Below are 20,278 nucleotides of genomic sequence, written 5' to 3' on the forward strand. Positions count from 1 at the left end.
TGTGGGGGGAGGAGAGATGGGCATGGAGGAGGGCACTTGTGGGGATGAGCACTGAGTGTTATGTGGAAACTAATTTTTTTTTTAAATTTTTAATGTTTTATTTATTTCTAGGAGAGAGAGAGAGAGACAGCGTGAGCAGGGGAGGGCCAGAGAGAGAGGGTGTCACAGACTGAAACAGGCTCCAGGCTCTGAGCTGCCATTCAGCACAGAGCCCGACGCGGGGCTCGAACCCACGAACTGCGAGATCATGACCTAAGCGAAAGTCGGACGCTTAACCGACTAAGCCACCCAGGCGCCCCATGTGGAAACTAATTTGACAATAAACTATTTGTAAAGAAAAATAACAATAATAAAATAAAATGGCATATTAAAAAAAAACTTAAAAAAATAATTGTAGAAGGGCACCTAGGTGACTTAGTCGGTTGAACGTCCATCTCTTGATTTCAGCCCAGGTCGTGGTCTCATGGTACATGGGATCGAGCCCCGTGGCAGGCTCTCTCCAAATAAAGAAATAAACTAAAAAAATAATTTGATTCACAGGAAGTTATAAAAAATATGTAGGGAGGTCCCCTATACCTTTCATCCTGATGGGCCCAATGGAAACATCGAATAACTATAGTACCATGTATATTATTGTATGTAACAAATATGTAATACATATTTGTAATATACTTAAAATGTATAAAGTGTAATATATTACAAATATGTAATAGGTGTGTTATGTATATACATGTAATAATATGTTACCAAGAAATTGGCTTTGGTATAATCCACAGAGCCAATTCAGATTTCACCAGTTTTATTCATTTGTCTGTGTGTGTGTGTGTGTGTGTGTGTGTGTTGTGTGTGTGTGTAGCTCAATGAACTTTATCACATACGTAGATTCATGTACACACTGTAACAAGACACCGAATTATTCCATCACTTCAAGGGTCTCTTGTATTATTTGTTTCTAGGCATACCTACCTTTCTCTCTGCCCACAGTCCCTGGCACCCCTAGCCCTAATTTGTTTTCCTAATATAGCGTGTAACTTTTTGAGATTGACTTTTTTGATTTGGCATAATTTCCTGGAGACTTATCTGAGTTGGTACATTGTATTAATAGTTGATTCTTTTTATTCCACGGTCCAAAGAAACTGCAGATTGTTTAACCATACACCTGTTCAAGGACATTGTGTTGTTTCCAGTTTGAGCTGCAACGAACACCCATGCACAGGTTTTTAAATTAAAATTTTTTTTTTTTTTTAGAGAGAGAGTGTACGAGCTGAGGAAAGGGCTGGAGGGAGAGAGATAGAGACTCTTAAGCAGGCTCCATGCTCAGTTTGGAGCCCGACACGGGGCTTGATTCCACGACCCTGGGATCATGACCTGAGCCGAAATCAAGAGTCAGACGCTCAACAGACTGAGCCCCTGAGACGTCCCACCCGTCTACAGGTTTTTATAGGAGCACAGATTTCCATTTCTCTGGGATAAACGCCTGGAAGTGCAATTGGTGGGTCACATGGTAGGTGCATATTTAGTTTTGTCAGAAGCTGCCAGACGAGTTTTCCAGAATGGCTGTGCTGTTTCACATTCCTACCAGCAATGCATGTGCGATCCAGTTTTTCCACTTCGTTGAAAGTATGCGGTATCATCACTAATTTTAATTTTAGCCAATGATATATATCTCGTTATGGTCTTCGTTTACATTTCCTTCCTTGTTAATGCTAGTAAAACACCTTTTCATGTACTGATTTGCCATCCATATATCCTTTTGGGTGAAATATCTGTGCATGCGTTTTACCCATTTTTCAGTTAGATTTTTTTTGTTTGTTTTTATTGTGTAGATTGTTCTCTTACTGTTGAATTTGGAGAGCTATTTATGTATTCTAGATATTCCATTAAAAATACCTTGGGGGGTGCCTGGGTGGCTTAGTCGGTTGAGCGTCCGACTTTCGCTTAGGTCATGATCTCGCGGTTCGTGGGTTCGAGCCCCGCATCGGGCTCTGTGCTGACTGCCAGCTCAGAGCCTGGAGCCTGTTTCAGTCTGTGACTCCCTCTCTCTCTGACCCTCCCCTGCTCACGCTGTCTCTCTCTCCCTCTCCTAGATATAAATAAAACATTAAAAAAATATATCTTGGGGCGTCTGGGTGGCTCAGTAGGTTAAGTTTTCAACTTTGGCTCAGGTCATGATCTCACGATTCGTGAGTTCAAGCCCTGCATCGGCCCCTGTGCTGACAGCTCAGAGCCTGGAGGCTGCCTCGGATTCTGTATCTCCCTGTCTCTCTGACCCTCCCCTGCTCTCTCTCTCGCTCTCTCTCAAAAATAAATAAACATTAAAAATTTAAAAATATATTGCTTTTTCTGATTAAAGAGGCAATACATGTTCCTTATTTCAAAACTCTGGCACCTCACACAGACAGAATACAGTATGTGAAATTCTCTGTCACCCGAGCACAGATCTAACTGTATTAACTGATCATCAGAGGGATTTTTCTTATGCATATGCTATAAATGTACTCGCATACGTTTTCTATTTTAACCAAATGCAAACTGCTTAGGACTTGCTTCTACTTCATTTCACAGTGGATGGTGGGCACCTTGGCACATCAACTTGTTCATGCTCTCAAGCCTCCCTGTAAGCGTCCGTTTTTCACACGAAACTGTGGGACCACGATGAAAGTATGCCTTTGAGAGGCAGGAAAGTTCCCATTGTGTTTTACATTCCATTTATGTGGGGCATTTATCATCCTGAAGCATATGGTCTTTCAGAATCTAGAAACCAAGGCAGCTGCCAATTTTAACTGAGCTCATGCTTCTGACCGAGAAATTAGTAACGTGGACCGATAGCCTAGTAAGTCTTTACGTGTAAAGTTTTCATAGCCTGTTCCCCAGGTTTTTCCTTAGGGACCTTCCTGTCCACATGTAAGCTGCAGGGGAGAAAACAAGTCCAGGTGTCACACTCCAATCAGGAACAGAGCTTTGGGACCTTTGCGTTACTGTTTTGTGGAAATGGAGCTGATGTTTTGCACAGAAGTTCCAGCCTCTCCTTGCAAGCAAATTAAAAGCCAAAGTCTTTGCTACGGGGCTCAAAGTCTCTACGGGTGGCTTAGTCGGTTAAGCGTCCGAGTTCACCTCGGGTCATGATCTCACAGTTCTTGGGTTCGGGCCCCATGTCAGGCTCTGTGCTGGGAGCCTGGAGCCTGCTTTGGATTCTGTGTCTTCCTCTCTCTCTGCCCCTCCCCTGGTACCTCTCTCTCTCTCTCAAAAATAAATAAACATTAAAATTAAAAAAAAGAAAATCCTCTTATCAGTGGAGAATGAGAGAAGTATGAAGGCAGGCCCCGGCTTCTCTCATTAAACAGTCATCTTGCCCACAGGATTCCTTTTTCCACAGCCCTTGTTTTTGTTTTTGTTTTTTTAAAACTGTGGTAAAATATTCCTCATATAACATTTGCCACTTAAAAATTTATTTAATGTTTATTTATTTTTGAGAAAGAGACAGAGTGCAAGTGGGAGAGGGGCAGAGAGAGAGGGGGAGAGAGGCTCTCTGTCAGCACTCTGTCAGCACAGAGTCTGACGCAGGGCTCGAACTCATGAATGGTGAGATCATGACATGAGCTGAAGTCTGAAGCTTAACCAACCAATGGCCCCCCATTTTAGCCATTTTTAAGAGTACAGTTCAGGAGCGTTCTGCATATCTACATATCTACATAGTTGTACAACCATCCCCACCATCCGGAACTTTTCATCCTGTAAACAACACTGAGACTCTGTCCCCATTACACACTCACTCCCCACGCCGCTCTTCCAGCCCCCAGCGCCCACCACCTGCTTTCTGTCTCTGCGAGTTTGACAACTTCAGGGACCTCATAGTAGTGGAATCACAAAGTATTTGTGTTATTGTGACTGACTCATTTCTCTCAGCATAACGTCCTCAGGGTTTATCTGTGCTGTGGCAGGTGCCGGAATTTCCTTAGCCTTTAAGGATGAGCCATCTGTTGTGTGGATGGACCACCTTTTATTTATCTTTCCCCTCTGATGGACGTGTGTGTTGTCCCTGCCTTTTGGCTCTTGTGAATAATGCCTAGGGGCGCCTGGGTGGCTCAGTTGGTTGAGCGTCCGACTTCGGCTCATGATCTCAAGGTTAGTGGGTTCGAGCCCTGCATTGGACTCTGTGCTGACAGAAAGATCAGAGCGTGGAGGCTGCTTCAGATTCTGTGTCTCCCTCTCTCTCTGACCCTCCCCTGCTCACGCTGTTTCTCTCTCTCAGAAATAAATAAAACATTAAAAAAATAATGCCTTACTGCCTTTCACATCGTATAAAACTGTGTTCCATGAAAGTAGGGACGGTTGTCTGTTTTGCTCACTGATGTATTTCATAGGCTTACGACAGAGCCTGGTGCATAGTAAGTGCTCAATAAACATTCACTGAATGAATGGATGAATGAATGAATGAATGGGGTCCTCTTTGCCTGTTGCTGCTGTCGGAGGCAAGGCCACTTGGGGGGCTGTGTCCAACAGGATCTCTAGCCTTCATGCTTTAGGGGTTCTGGGCTACGTTTGGCCAGCACTCACCAGGTGTCTGCTCTCTGCTGGCATTGGGCCAGGCCTGTTCACACGTAGTCGTTCATTCACTGATTGAATAAATATTTCCTCTGTTCCTACTTTGTGCTAGGCCCTGGGCTAGACATGGGTCATAGCGGTGAGCAAAATTAGGCCCGGTCTCTGCTTTTCTGGGCTCTACTCTGGGCCGCACAGACATATCAGATGATCATGCAGACTTCTTATTAAGGAGATACATGGACAGGTGTTTCTCCCACCAGAAAGAAGTGGCCCATTTATGTTGCCCTGTTGTGTTTTCAAAGTTCTTTGTACATTCTAGATACCGGTCCCATGTTGGCTCGGCGATTCCCACATGATTTCTCTGTCTGTGATTTGTCTTTTCAGCCTGTCATTAGGGCTCTTGCAGAGCAAATGTTTTTAATTAGGTCTAATTTATCAACTTTTCCTTTTATGGGTATGTGATGATGGGGGGGTTTGGGTAATAAAATACACATGAAAGAAAATTTACCATTGGGGCATCTGGGTAGTTCAGCTGGTTAAGCGTTGGACTTGATTTTGGCTCAGATTGTGAGTTTGAGCCCCATGTCGGGCTCTGTGCTGACAGCTCAGAGCCTGAAAACTGCTTTGGATTCTGTGTTTCCCCCTCTTTCTCTCTCTCTACCCCTCCCCCTGCTCGTACTGTCTCTGTCTCTGTCTCTGTGTCTCTCTCTCTCAAAAATAAATAAATATTAGGGGCGCCTGGGTAGCTCAGTCGGTTAAGCATCTGACTTAGCTCAGGTCATGATCTTGAGGTTTGTGAGTTTGAGCCCCGAGTCGGGCCCTGTGCTGACAGCTCAGAGCTTGGAGCCTGCTTTGGATTCTGTGTCTCCCTCTCTCTGCCCCTCCACCCCCCCGCAAATAACCATTAAATAAATAAATAAATAAACAGTAAACAATTAAAAAATATATTTACCACTTGTGGCATTTCGTACATTCACAGTGCTATGCGTCCATCACCATGCCTTGTTCCAGAATGTTTTTATCACCCGAAAAGGAACCCCTGTACCCATTCCCTCCTCCCTCCCAGACCCTGCCTTTTATCTCTATGGATTTGCCCACTCTGGACATTTCCCAGATAAGTGGAGTCATAAGCCCTGTGGCCTTTTATGTCTGGCTCCTTGTGCTCAGCGTGAGGTTTTGAGATGACAGATGTTTCGGTCAGACTCGTGGCTCGGCAGCGAAGGTCCGCATTCCTATTGGGTCGTCAGGCAACAGCCTCGAGTTGTCTTCGCCCCCCGGCTCCCTGCACAGCCTCTTCCCACCTCCCATTCTGCCTCTCAGAGCGGGTCTGGTCCAGACACGTGGCTCCGTCCTGGCAGCTCTCCAGGGCCCCAACATTACCTCACCTCAGGCCTCCCGCCACCACCAAAGCCTGCTTCTCCTCTGTCCCCTCCTTATCCTCCAGTGGGCTGCCCCCAGTGTCTCCTTTCCCGAAGTCACCCACCAGCAATCACGAGCAGAGAAAGGTGGAGAAAAATGGGGTTCAGAGTCAGACCACCTGGGTTGGGTCTTCCATTTACCGGCCCAAGGCACCCAAGTTTCTTTGGGCAAGAAACTCAACCTCGATAAGGCCTGGTTTCCTAGTCTGTACCGAGGAGATGATAACACCTGTCCCCAGGTCATCATGAGGAGGAAACGAGGGAGGGGGAGGCCCTCGGCACAGACGGAAATGGCTGATGATTGTGGCAGATTATATTTGGCAAAGATAGCCACAAGGATATCTCCTGCCCCACATGCTTTTCTAGACCCTTATCACCCCATCAAGAAGAGATGGAGTGTAAGGGAGCCTTACACTGCCCCTGGGTGGTTCAGTCGTTTGAGCATTGGATGTCCCCTCAGTTCATGAGTTCAAGCCCCAAGTTAGGCTCGCTGCTGTCAGCATGGAGCCCGCTTCGGGTCCTCTGTCGCCCTCTCTCTGCTCCTCCCCCACTCACACTCTCTCAAAATAAACATTAAAACAAGGAGAGAGATGGAGTGTAAACCCATCCCCTTGTCCTTGGAGGTGGGCAAAAATGACACTCTATGACTTCCAATATTGGGTCATAAAAGGCTATGCAGCTCTTGCCTTGTTCCCTGGAACACCACCTGGGTGGTCACGCCAGATCTTACACGAGGCTGACATGCTGTGGGGAAGCCCAGACCACACGGAGAGGCCACACACAGGTGTTCTGGATGACTGCCTGGCTGAGGCCCCAGCCTCAGTTCCAATATGCAAGCAAAGGTACCTCCACATGATTCTAGCCCCAACCATCACGTTCCCCAGCCCCTCCCAATCTTTGGGTCTTCCCAGCTAAAGTGTCAGGCCTCCTGGCCCAGGACGAGCTATCCTCGCTGGGCCCTGTGTTAATTCTTCACCCACAGAATCCACCCACGTAATCAAATGGTGGCTTGATGCCTGTAGGTTGGGAGCTGGTATGTTACACAGCCGTAGCAACTAGAACAATGATAATAATGAGGTCCTGCCAGTTCTGTCTCTTTGGTGTATCTGAATCTGGCTGCTTCTCCCTGTCCATCTCCACCTCTTCCGTCTTAGCTTGGGCTCCTATCATCCACCTGCATCAGATTCCGTACATGTATTTCTGCCTCCTATCTCTACCCTCCAAATCTTCTTTCCCCCACACTGATCTTTCTCGAACACAACCACGGCCCAATCACCTCCGCCAGTCCTTACCCAGGTAATGACTCCCAGTCATCTGTAATGAAAGTCTGGAGATTAATCACAACATTCCAAGACCCATAATTTAGGGAAACGCAACTCTCTAAAAAGGAGGTATTTTACCCTACTTTATTCCAGCCTGCTCCAACCCTGACGGGGGGAAAAAAAAAAGAAAAGATAAAGAAACGTGATAATGCTCAGAACATTTGATATTTTTGGAAACAGGAAGTAGGGTTTTTTTTGTTGTTTTTTTTTTTGATTTTTTTGTTTTTACTTGGGAACCGTGTGAGTACTCTGTGTTTACCCAACCATGAAAAATTACCTCAAAATCCTTTCGGGCCCTGAGAATTCCAGGTATAAAGGTAAAAATGATAGATTCTTGAGCTAGTAATTTCATTGCCTATAGGAAAACTGAATATAATTTAGTCCTACATGCTTTTCAGTCATGTAGCCATTCTTAGGTGGGTCCACACCCCAGAACAATGCCTTGGCCTTGGATGCTGGGTGAGTAAAGCCTGGGGGAGCAGACCCAGGAATTCAAGGTCCTTATTGATCAACTTCTCCCCTGTGTTACTTGCCAACCCAACATTTCTTCAAAACTTACTCTTTAAATGTCCGCGGTGGGGTGCTTCCTTTTTGGCAAATACATTTTTTTATAGTGACCTCTACACCCAATGTGGGGCTCGAACTCACAACCCCGAGATCAAGAGTCACATGCCCTTCCGACTGAGCCAGTCAGGCATCCGCATCTTATTTTTAATTTTATTTACCTATTTATTTAAAGTAGGTTCCACACCCAACCTGGGGCTCGAACTCAATCCTGAGATCAAGAGTTGCTTGCTCTACTGACTGAGCCAGCTGCGCATCCCTTGGTGAATCTATTTTAAAGACTGTTGGGGGCGCCTGGGTGGCTTAGTCGGTTAAGCGTCCGACTTTTGCTTGGGTCATGATCTCGCGGTTCGTGGGTTCGAGCCCCGCGTAGGGCTCTGTGCTGACTGCCAGCTCAGAGCCTGGAGCCTATTTCAATCTGTGACTCCCTCTCTCTCTGACCCTCCCCTGCTCACGCTGTCTCTCTCTCTCCTAGAAATAAATAAAACATAAAAAATTAAAAAAAAAAAAAGACTGTTGCTCTTCAGAGGTTGTTTTAACCGATCCTTGGGAAGATGAGTCTCCACTGGCTACTCCCTTGGTTGTAGCTGTTTTCAGACTTTCAGATCGGGAGGACTTTGTTCTTTGTTCCTTACACAGTATGTGGCCAGGATTACTTTGGAAAACACAGTAAAATTTCACAGGAAGCTGCAGTGAAAAGGCCTTTTCAAAGTGGGAAAATGGAAATAACTTTTAAAAGTGTCTTTTGTCTTTGAACCATGAGGTTTCACTTTGAATATGGCCTCTTGCCACTGTTATCCACCGCACACCCCGCCCCCCCACCCCCATCCCAGCTAAGGTCTCTTGTCGAAAGCCTAAAATTCTTACATTGAAAGGCACTTCCTTCTGTTGTTTTATCACCTTCCTGGTTTTGTCTAATCTCACTCAGATTACCGTCGTATTTCTTGGTCTTTTTAATGTGCATATTAAAATTTCAAACACAGGGTCCTTGTGTTGCAGTCTTGACTTTTCATGCACCCGGAGACATATTTTGGGACACTTACAAAGAAGAATGTTTTGCTTTAAATGTTCTTGTGTTTTGAAACCTACTGTGTCATGTTCAACTTCTAAAATTTTCATAAGTTCTGGTGATGTACTCTATTTAGAGACTATTTTGTTTTAATGAAGCCCATCTTAAGAGACATTTGGTTTTTGCCAAGAATGTGCTTTAAAAAATCAGTTATATTTATTACATTCATAAACTAAGTCATTAGCAGATGCAAAATTTTAGCTGTACCATGTCCGTGTCTTCTCAGTTCATGGGAATTCAAGAGAACAGAAATGAGCTAAGCCAAAACATAATGACAGATCAAGACACTATGAACACACATGGACTTTATTTTCAATAAGTGTTTAGTAAATGCTGGGCTCTAAAAATTGTTTTATAGAGCAAATCCTCATCTCTGAAAAGAACACAGAGGGTAGGCTGCTATATTTGAGCCCTGGATATGTTTTATTCGTTAATGTGCGCCTGCCCTAACTATGGAGAAAAAAGCGACAGTGGAAACTTCAATTCTTTCTTATTTCAATTAGGCTGCATTTAAAAATTAAAGTTTATTTTTTCCTAGATATTATAACACATGCCCATATAATAGAAAATATAGAAAATACAGAAAAGTAGAGACAGGAAAATTAAAGTCACCCACAGACCTCTTACCAAAGGGCAAACAATAGGAGTATTTTGTTATGTTTTGTTGGTAATATTTTATATATTACTTTTTTTTTTTACATGGTTAGTATTGTATCATATATGATTTTTTAAAGTTTATTTATTTATTTTGAGATAGGAGCTAGAGAACCAGTCCGGAAGGGTCAGAGAGAGGCGGGGACAGAGGATCTGAAGCGGGCTTTGCGCTGACATCAGAGAGCCCTGTGTGGGGGGGAGGGGGAGGGGGGGACTTGAACTCATGAAATGTGAGATCATGACCTAAGCCGAAGTTGGATGCTTAACTGACTGAGCCCCCCAGGCATCCCTATATGTATTTTTTTAAATCCTGGTCTTTTATTGTGTTAAAATACATATAACATAAAATTTATCATTTTAGACTTAAAAGAATTTTTTAATGTTTATTTATTTTGAGAGAAAGAGAGAGAGAGAGAGAGAGAGAGAGAGAGAGAGACAGAGCACAAACAAGGGAGGGGCAAAGAGACAGGGAGACACAGAATTTAAAACAGTCTCCAGGCTCTGAGCAGTTAGCACAGAGCCCAACACAGGGCTCAAACTCACGAGCCATGAGATCATGACCTGAGCTGAAGTCAGACATTTAAATGACTCAGCCACCCAGGCGCCCTGTTTTAAACATTTTTAAGTGTACAGTTCAGTGGCATTAAGCATATTCACATTGTTGTGAACATCACCACCATCCATCTCCAGAACTTCCTCATCTTCCTAAACTGAAACCCTGTCCCCAATAAACAACCACTCCCCAGTCCCTGGAAATCACCATTCTACTTTCTGGCTCTCTGAATTTGTTATCCTGCTTTTTATTATTTTGGAGGTATAATTGACATATAACATTTTATCAGTTCCAAGTCCACAACATAATGGTTCGATATTTGTATACATTGTGAAGCGATCGTCACAAATCTGGTTAGTATCCATCATCCTGTGTAGTTAAAAAATTATTTTTTCTGGCGATGAGAACTTCTAAGATTTGCTCTCTTAGTAACTTTTAAAGTGTATGTATTTATTTTGAGAGAGAGAGAGGGAGGGGAGGGGCAGAGAGAGAGGGAGAGAGAATCCCAAGCAGACTCTACGCTGTCAGCACAGAGACCCATGTGGGGCTCGATCTCATGAACCGTGAGATCAAGACCTGCCTGAGCTGAAACCAGGAGTCAGATGCTTAACCATCCAAGCCACCCAGGTGCCCCCCTCTTAGTAAGTTTTAAATAGGCAATATAGTATATTAATTATAGTTGCTATGCCATACTTTACATCCCCATGACTTCTTTCTTTTATAGCTGAAAGCCTGTACTTTTGGAATCTCTTTCCTCCATCCACCTGCTTCCCCCCCACCCCCACGTCTGCAGCCACCAATCCTCTCTCTGTGTCTATGAGCTCGTTTTGTTTTGTTTTGTTTGTTTTTAGATTCCACATGTAAGTGAGATCATGCTGTCTTTGTCTTTCTCTGACTTATTTCGCTTTGCACAGTGCCCTCAAGGCCATCCATTTTGTGGCAAGTGGAAAGATTTCATTCTTTTTTTATGGCTGAGTAATTATACTCCATTGTGTGTGTGTGTGTGTGTGTGTGTGTGTGTGTGTGTGTGTGTGGTGTGTATATTATACATGTATTGTTTTCTTTATCCATTTATTCATTGAACTAGGGGGATGCAGACATCTTTTCAAAATGCTGTTTTTGGGGATGCCTGGGAGACTCAGTGGATTGAGCAGCCAACTCTTGATTTTGGTTCAGGTCATGATCCCAGGTTCGTGGGATCAAGCCCCACTTCAAGCTCTGCGCTGAGCATGGAGCCCACTTAAGTTTCTCTCTCTCTGCCTCTGCCCCTCTCCCCTAACATGTGCTCTCTCACTCTCTCTAAACTAAAATTAAAAAACTAGTGTTTTTGCTTTCTTTGGATAAGTTACTCAAAAGTGGGATTGTTGGATCATATGGTGATTCTATTTTTAGTATTTTGAGGAAACTTCATACTGATTTTCATTGCGGCTGTACCAATTTATGTTCCCACCAACAGTGCATGAGGGTTTCCTCCTCTCCACGTCCTCACCAACACTTGTTACTGCTTTTTTAAAAATTTTTTTCAAGGATTAAAAAAATTTTTTTAGGTTTATTTATTTTTGAGAGAGAGACAAAGCACAGGGGAGGGGCAGAGACAGATGGAGAGAGAGAGAATCCCAAGCAGGCTCTGCACCATCAACACTGAGTCCAACATGGGGCTTGAACTCATGAACCTTGAGATCATAACCTAAGCCTTAAATCAAGAGTAGGATGCTTAACCAGCTGAGCCACCCAGGCACCTCTGCTTTTTTTTTTTTTTTTTAATCTCATAGCTTAAAGTTCTAGTTCCTAAACAGTTTCATCCCCCCCGAAGGAAACCCTGTACCCATTAGTGGTCCCTCCCCATCCCTCCGTCCTTCCAGCATCTGTAAACCACCAATTTGTGCCTGTCTCTGTGGATTTGTCTATTTCTAGCCATTTCATATACATGGAATCCTACAACATGCAACCTTTTGTATCTGGCTTCTTTCACTCAGTGTTATATCTTCAAGGCTTATCCGTGGGGCATATATCAGTACTCTGTTTCTTTGTATGGCTGAGAAGTGTTCTGTTATATATATTATCATATATTGATACATATAATATATAATATTATATGCTATATATTATTGTGTATATAATAATACATATGTTAACATATATATTCTATACATACCACAATTTGTTTATTCATTAATCCATTGGAGGCATTTGGCTGTTTTTTTTTAAGTTTATTTATTTATTTTGAGAGATAACATGCACAGGAGGGACAGAGAGAGAGAGAGAGAGAGAGAGAGAATCCCAAGCAGGTTCTGTGCTGTCAGTCCAAGGAGCCTGATGTGGGGCTTGAACCCACAAACCCATGAGATCATGACCTGAGCCAAAATCAAGAGTCAGATGCCCAGCCAACTGAGCCACCCAGGCACCCCTCTATGTTTAGTTTTTGGGGAGCCGTCAAGCTGTCTTCCATGACAGCTGCCCTCCTTCACATTCCCACCAGCAGGACATGAGGGGACCAATTCCCTACATCTTTGCACAGAGACCGTATCTTAAAGTTGGGTGGCGGGGGCCATCTGATCTTTGGCCACAATGGTTTGTCCATGATTGGTTTTGATAACCTCTAGCCCTACTTCCCTCCACAATTCACAGAATGGAATGTTGGCCAAAGAACAGCCATTGTGATCTGGTAACTGAGCTTCAGTTCTGTTAACTTGAAAATTCACATAAAAGCTGGAAGGGGCTTTGCAAGAAATATAGGCAGACATGTCTTCTCTGATCTCTGCTTGAATGCTTCCTGTGATGGGCACTCCCAGCACCAAGGGGTGCACAATCCCATTGTTGGATGATTGTCTCCTTGCCCTGAAAATCCATTTCTTTAGAGGTGGGCCTTTAGAGAAGGCTCCCTGGAGGAGGGGACGTCAGAGCTGCACTTTGGGGGTGTTCAGCTGATCAGGGAAGTATGTTCCCAGCAGAGGAAAAGCAAAAGCAATGTTTTCCAACCTGATTGTGTATATCACAGTGGTAGCCTCACTGGGGGCCTTGCTGGGCAGGTCTTTTTTTTTTTTTAAGTTTAATTATTTATTTTTGAGAGAGAAAGAGCATGAATAGGGGAAGGGCAGAAAGAGAAAGGGAGCCACAGAATCTGGAGCAGGCTCCAGGCTCTGAGCTGTTGGCACAGAGCCTGACGTGGGGCCCAAACTCAGGAACCATCAGATCATGACCTGAGCTGAAGTCTGACACGCAACCGACTGAGCCACCCAGGTGGGTTGTCCTTTGATGAATAACCCTGAGACGGTTTCAGTTGCCCCACACAACCCTTCCCTGCTTCAACATCTCTCCATCTCTTTTGTTCTCTTTTTTTTGTCTTTTGGATTGGAATCTGCCAAGGTATTTATTTCAAATGGGTTTTTAAAAATTTTTGTTTATTTATTTATTTTGAGAGAAAACATGAGCAGAGGAAGGACAGACAGAGAGAGAGAGAGAGAGAAACCCAAGTAGGCTCCGTGCTGTCAGTGCAGTGCCCAACACGGGGCTCGATCCCACAAACCATGAGATCATGACCTGAGCTGAAATCAAGAGTCAGATGCTTAAGTGACTGAGCCACCCAGGTGCCCCGACATCTGTCCATCTCTTAAACAGCTGGTGGCATTCCTCGGCTCACCAGTCTCAGCTCCTTCATTACCCTCTGTCTTGGGTTTTCTAGGGGACACTTTGTTTTTAATCCTCCAGAACAGGCAAATGCAACATCTATAATTAGATGTGTCTGTTATTAAATTCCACATCTTAATGAATAATTCTTGCTGATGTGCCTAGAGTTTAAGTGAGGAAGTAAAATGCCTCGGCATTCACAGAAGCTCAGAACTGCCAGGAAGGATAGAAATGAGACAACCTTCCAGTGACTGAGCTACTAAATGAGTCCTCACCAGGCAACTTCTCACTGTGTCCTAATAAGCCATTTCTTGCTTCCAAGGAAGAATACGTGGGACTCAAATTGATAGATAAGTCAGCTTGTAGTTGTCATTGATGGCTGGGGACAAAGACGATATGTAAATAAAATGGGTAAAATTTAAATTGCATTTTAGCGAATATTACTGTAATTTCTTCCCCTATGAAATCTTCAGTAAGTAGCAAAACAGGACTCTCTCTTTTTTTGTTTATTTAATTTTGGTTTTTAATTGAAAAAATTTTTTAACGTTTATTCATTTTTGAGAGACAGAGACAGAGCATGAGCAGGGGAGGGGCAGAGAGAGAGGGAGACACAGAATCCGAAACAGGCTCCAGGCTCTGAGCTGTCAACACAGAGCCAGACTTGGGGCTCGGACCCACGAACTGGGAGATCATGGCCTGAGCTGAAGTCAGAGGCTTAACCAACTGAGCCACCTAGGTGCCCAAAATGTTGATTTTTTTTTTTTTTTAACAAAGAGAGACAGATCGCACTCAAGGGAGGGGCAGAGAGAGGGAGACAGAGGATCCGAAGTAGGCTCTGTGAGGACAGCAGCGAGCCTGATGTGGGGCTCGAACTCACAAACCAGGAGATCATGACCTGAGCCCCATGAGCTCATGACCTGAGTCAAACAAAGTTGGATGCTCAACCGACTGAGCCACCCAGGTGCGCCTCAAAACAGGGCTCCTTGAAAGCTGGGTCCTTTCTCCTTCCCATTTATTTTTTCTTCCATCTTGGTTTCATGGGATGCGAATGACCCCAAGGGCTGGGTATTTGCTGTCCAAGTAAAAACCAGCTGTGAAAACATCAGAAGTCATGCTTATAAGAGGAGAGGAGTGGCCAGAAGGTAAAGAGAAGGTGTCATACGTGCCATCTTCTGGAAAGCCAGAGTTCGATTTGATTTCACGGCCCAGGTCCGTCTACCTTGCAACCCTTCCCTGGCGCGAGGATTTCCCACCAGTAGGCAGGCTCGTGCTGTTTCATCTTCAGAACCAATGAGCAACCGTCAGCGTCTGGCGGATGGCTCAGCCCCAGCTCCCCTTGGTTTCTCCTTGTGGGAGAGTCAGGGAAGGGCCAGGCATCAGAAGGGCTTTCAGGGAAACTGTCTTTCCTCTGTCTTCTCTTCTCTTCCATATTCCGGCTATTAATAATTCACTTTTCCTTTTAATTCTCAGTAGTCTGGCTGTTCTTTTGGGCCAGGCCAATGCACACTTCACTTTCTTAGATTTCCTTTTATTCCAATCACAAAGTCCCTCCAGGCTGAAGCTGCCTTCTCAGAAACCTAGCAATTAGAAGAGGAAGCCGGTCTCTTACTAACACTTTGTTTGGAGCCCCGTCATAAATAATTAACCTGAAGTTACACTCAGAAAACAAATGGATGGGGTACGACCTTGCATGGGAGCTTTATCTCCTGGGGTTTTACCCCACTCACAAAATCCAGGAAGCGGATACAGGCCTTTCCATTAGCAGGGATGAGCTGTCTGATTTCCAACATTTAGGGGGGAAACCACAGCAAGCCGTTTTTCTCAGGCACTTAAACTTGAGATTTGTTCATGAATCCGGTGTCTGAGACTCAGGACAGCGTTTTCTCCCACCAGCTTCTCATGGCTCCAAAGGCTGCAGCCGCCTCCACACACGTTTGATTTGACCTCCGGCCAACTCGGTTTCATTTCTGGGGACAACAGTGGAGGGTGCAAGATAGATTCAGAAGGCGCCATGGTCATCTCCACTCAGATTCAGTCCTTGGCTAAAATGGTCAGGGTGAAGAGGTGGCTGGGATGTACTCTTTCTTTCTTTTCTTCCTTTCTTCCTTTCTTCCTTTCTTCCTTTCTTCCTTCCTTCCTTCCTTCCTTCCTTCCTTTCTTCCTTCCTTCCTTTCTTTCTTTCTTTCTTTCTTTCTTTCTTTCTTTCTTTCTTTCTTTCTTTCTCTCTTTCTCTCTTTCTCTCTTTCTCTCTTTCTCTCTTTCTCTCTCTCTCTCTCTCTCTCTTTCTCTCTTTCTTTCATAGATCCTCCCTTCCTCCCTCCCTTCCTTTCTTCCTTCCCTCCCTCCCTCCTTCCTTCCTCCCTCCCTCCCTCCCTCCCTCTCTTTCTTTCAACTGATGTGAAATCTACATAACATAAAATTAACCACTTTGTCACAGAAGGGCAAGTACTGTATGATTCTTCTTACATCAGGTGTCTAGAGCCATCACATTCACAAGAGACAGAAAGTGGGATGGTGGGAGCCAGGGGCTGGGGGGAGTGATGGAGAGTGAGTGTTTGATGGGGACAGAGTTTGCATTTGGGAAGATGAAAGTGTTCTGGAGATGGAGTGTAGTGATGGCTGCATGGCAGGGTGAATGTTTAACATAGTCATTATCATGTTATGCATATTCTAATTATAAATATATATGTAATTTTTAATTAACCATTTAAAGTGTATTGTTTAGTGGCATTTAGTCCATTTGCAATGTTGTACAACCATCACCTCTAGCTAGTTCCAGAACTTTTTCATCATGGGAACCTCATACCCACTCAGCAGTCATGCCCTGTTCCCCCACACCCCTCTCCCTAATCCTTGGAAACCACCAATTTGCTTCCTGTCTCTATGAATTTACTCTTCTAGATAGTTCATCTAATTGGAATCATGCAATATGGGGTCCTTTGTGTCTGGCTTCTTTCACAGAGTGTAATGTTTAGGGGGGTCATCAATATCATAGACGGTGTCAGTGGTTTAGTCCTTTTTATGGCTGAGTAATATTCCGTGGTATGAATCTGCCACAGTTTGTTATCCACTCATCCACTGATGGCCACTGGAGATGCTTCCATCTCTGGTTATTGTCAGGCTGCTGTGAACGTGTGTGTCCAGGGACTTGTCTGGGCACCTCTGTTGGGGAAGTTTGGCTGCTTTTTGCTCTTGGTTTCTTTCTCTTATCAAAAAGGCTCAGAGCTGGGTCAACCAAGAAATTAAAGATGAAATCAGAAAGTTAATAGTGGCAGGGGCGCCTGGGTGGCTCAGTCGGTTAAGCATCTGACTTTGACTCAGGTCATGATCTCACAGTTCATGGGTTCAAGCCCCACGTTGGGCTCTGTGCTGACAGCTCAGAGTCTGAAGCCTGCTTTGGATTCTGTGTCTTCCTCCCTCTCTCTACCCCCCCCACTCATGCTCTGTCTCCCTGTCTCTCAAAAGTAAATAAATGCTAAAAAAATTCTTTTAAAGAAGATACATAATGGCAAATGAAAATCAAAACACAGTGGTCCAAAATCTTTGGGATGCAGCAAAAGTTGTTCTAAGAGAGATTAGAGCAATATAGGCTTACCTCAAGAAGCAAGAAAAATCTCAAATAAACAACCTAAGCTTATATCTAAAGGAGTTAGGAAAAGAAGAACAAACAAAGCCCAAAGCCAGTAGAAGTGAACTAATAAAGATTACAGCAGCAATAAATGAAATAGATTAAAAAAAAATAGAACAGATCAATGAAGCCAGGGACTGGTTCTTTGAAGCGCTCGCAGCTGCCCATCCTCGCCTGTGGCCAAGGCTGGTCCTGCTCCTCCTGTGGCCTCTTGCAGCTTGTGGGACAGGCAGCACCTCTTGGAGAACCTGCCAGGTGACATGTCTCAGAGGGTCACAGCATTCGGAGGCCACCCAGCAATTAGGAAGCTGCCTCATCATGCTCCCTGGGGAGGGTGCTCCAGGATGTGGGCGGGCAGTTCTGCCTGTCCTTGGTTTTCTAGAAGTGTCACAACGAGAAGTCATAGTCTCTGAGGGACAGGTGCACTGAGAATCCATTTCACTGAGTCACTTTATGGTGAGCCTGACCTCCAAGCTTCTGGCTGTCCTGTCTCTCCTCAACTTTAGTGTGGATAGGATGTGTAGGCGTGGGGGGGGGTGGTGGCTGAAATGGGAGAGAGGGCAATGCAACTGGGACTCTGTGCCACTGTGGCTCACCCAACCATCTGCCCACACCACCGGGGCTTCAGGGGACTCTTTCCTGCTGCCTGCACACATTTAATGAGAGTGTGCTTCCAGCAGAGAAGAAGACATGAGGCGCTTTTAGGCTGGGACAATACTAAAAGTAATCAGCCACGGGGTGCCTGGATGGCTCAGTCGGTTGAACGTCCGACTTCAGTTCAGATCGTGATCTCAGGGTTCGTGAGCTCGAGCCCCCCATGCGGCTCTGTGCTGACAGCTCGGAGCCCAGAGCCTGTTTTGGCTTCTGTGTCTCCCTCTCTCTCTGCCCCTCTCCCACTCGCATTCTGTCTCTCTCTCAGAAATAAATAAACATTAACTTAAAAAAAAAATCAGCTATGGAGTTCCTTTGTGGGGCACTTGCCAAACATTTTTAATTTACTGAGGTGAAATTCCCATCACCTAAAATTAATCATTTTAAAGCAAATACTCCGGTGGCACATTCCCAGTGTTGTGCCCCCACCATCTGCCTCTAGTTCCAGAGTGCATGCATTTCCCCCCCGCCAAGGGAATCCTGTGCCCATTTAAACAGCCCCTCCCAACCCAGACCCTTGGACCAGCGTCAGATGGAAAATTCGATCCATAGTGTGACGTCAGGTGCCTCGATCAACCCCGTGCCATGTGGTAGGGGCTGAAGATGGATGTGACAGAAGATGGTAAAAGAAGAGGTATGGGAGATAGGTGAGGACATCAGGCCGTGTGTGGGGGACAGGCTGGGGACTCCCTGTGTGTGTGCACTTCCAGGAGTAACTGGGAATATTATGTTCCCTTTTCCTTTGTATTCCCGATGCTGGATGGTGTCCTGAAGGAACAGGAGCAGCAGGGGCAGGGCCGCTTCCAGCTCCTCCATTCTCTCCTGTGTGATCTCAGGCAAGTTAATTTGTGTCTCTGAGACTCAGCTCTTGTCTCCACAGAGGGCTAGCAGTATCTACATGGTCAGGTGGTACGGGGGAGGGGGGGAAGGAGGGGGCTCCAGGGCACGTAGGAAGGCACTTGGTACTGAGGTTGCTACACAGCAGGCGCTTAAAAGTGGTCACCATCCTACTGTACTTATTCAATGGTGAAGATGGTGATGACGAGGTGGTTGGTGCTGCGGATGGAGGTGCCAGAGAGCAAAGGATGCAGAAAGGTAAAGTGGAGGAATTTGCCTCCCTAGGGAGAAGCCGAATTTGAAAATCTTTTAAGAAAGGAGGGCACTCTTGCCCTGACTCACCTGCTCTGGCAGGGTGTCTCCCTTAGAAGGTCTGGGAGGCCTCCTTTCTGGTTTCTTCTCTCCTTTGAACTTGGAGGCAGTGGAGGAGGGTTTGAAAGGCCATGACTAAGCTCTCAGCCAGCTGCCCGACAGCTTTCTGCTGAGCAAGCCGGCGCCAGAGGAGAGAGTGCCCGGGGCAGTGCATTCTGCAGAGGGACAAGAATGTGATTTTTGTGTGCTGGCTTCCCAGCCCCTCTTTCATACACAGAAAAATGCTGCCTGCTTGAGGGCGTGTCCCTCTTTCCTAGGGTAGAAGACAATTCTTCAATTCCCAAACAGAATCTGGAATTCATTCTCCTTGGGAGGAAGCCACAGGCAGTGCCCGGGGATGGGCGGAGACAGCCCTTCTCCAGGCATTGAGACAGTACTCCACCTCGTCAAGACCACAGGAAAGAGAATCAGATGGTATGAGTTTCCTGGGGCTGCAAATTACCATGAACTGGGTGGCCTCAAACAACACAAATTTGTTCTCTTGCAGTTCTTGAGCCAGAAGTCTGAGATCAAGGTGTTAGCAGGCGAGATGGTGCCTCTCTCCTAGCTTTTGGTGGCTCTCAGAAAGCTTTGCTGGTGGCTGCCTCATCCCAGTCTCAGCCTCTGTGGCCCATGGTCATCTCCCTGTGTGTGTGTGTGCACTCTTGTTATTATAAGGACACCAGTCTCTGGTTTTAGGGCCCGCCTACTCCAGTATGACCTCATCGTAACAAACTACACCTGCAAAGACTCTAGTTCCAAAATCGGTCATATTCTGCGAATTCTAGATGGATGTGAACTTGGGGGTGGGGGCGGGGCACTATTCATCTCCGTACACAAACCACAACTCCAAATGGCAGCAGTGATCCGAAATCCCAAGCACACAAACCTAATACGTTGAAACACAGATTCAAAGCCATATCCACAGACCAACAGCGTTCCCCTCCCCCTCTTTTAAGCACCACTGCCTTGTGTAGGGATTTTTAAGTTGGAAACTTCCATAGTTCCCTTGTGCCCCTTCCCAGGCAACAGTACCCTGCCCCCAGGCAACCATGGGAC

The sequence above is a fragment of the Hyaena hyaena genome, unplaced genomic scaffold (genome assembly GCF_003009895.1).
Source record: "Hyaena hyaena isolate Hyena2069 unplaced genomic scaffold, ASM300989v1 scaffold_20, whole genome shotgun sequence".
In the NCBI taxonomy this organism is placed as follows: Eukaryota; Metazoa; Chordata; class Mammalia; order Carnivora; family Hyaenidae; genus Hyaena; species Hyaena hyaena.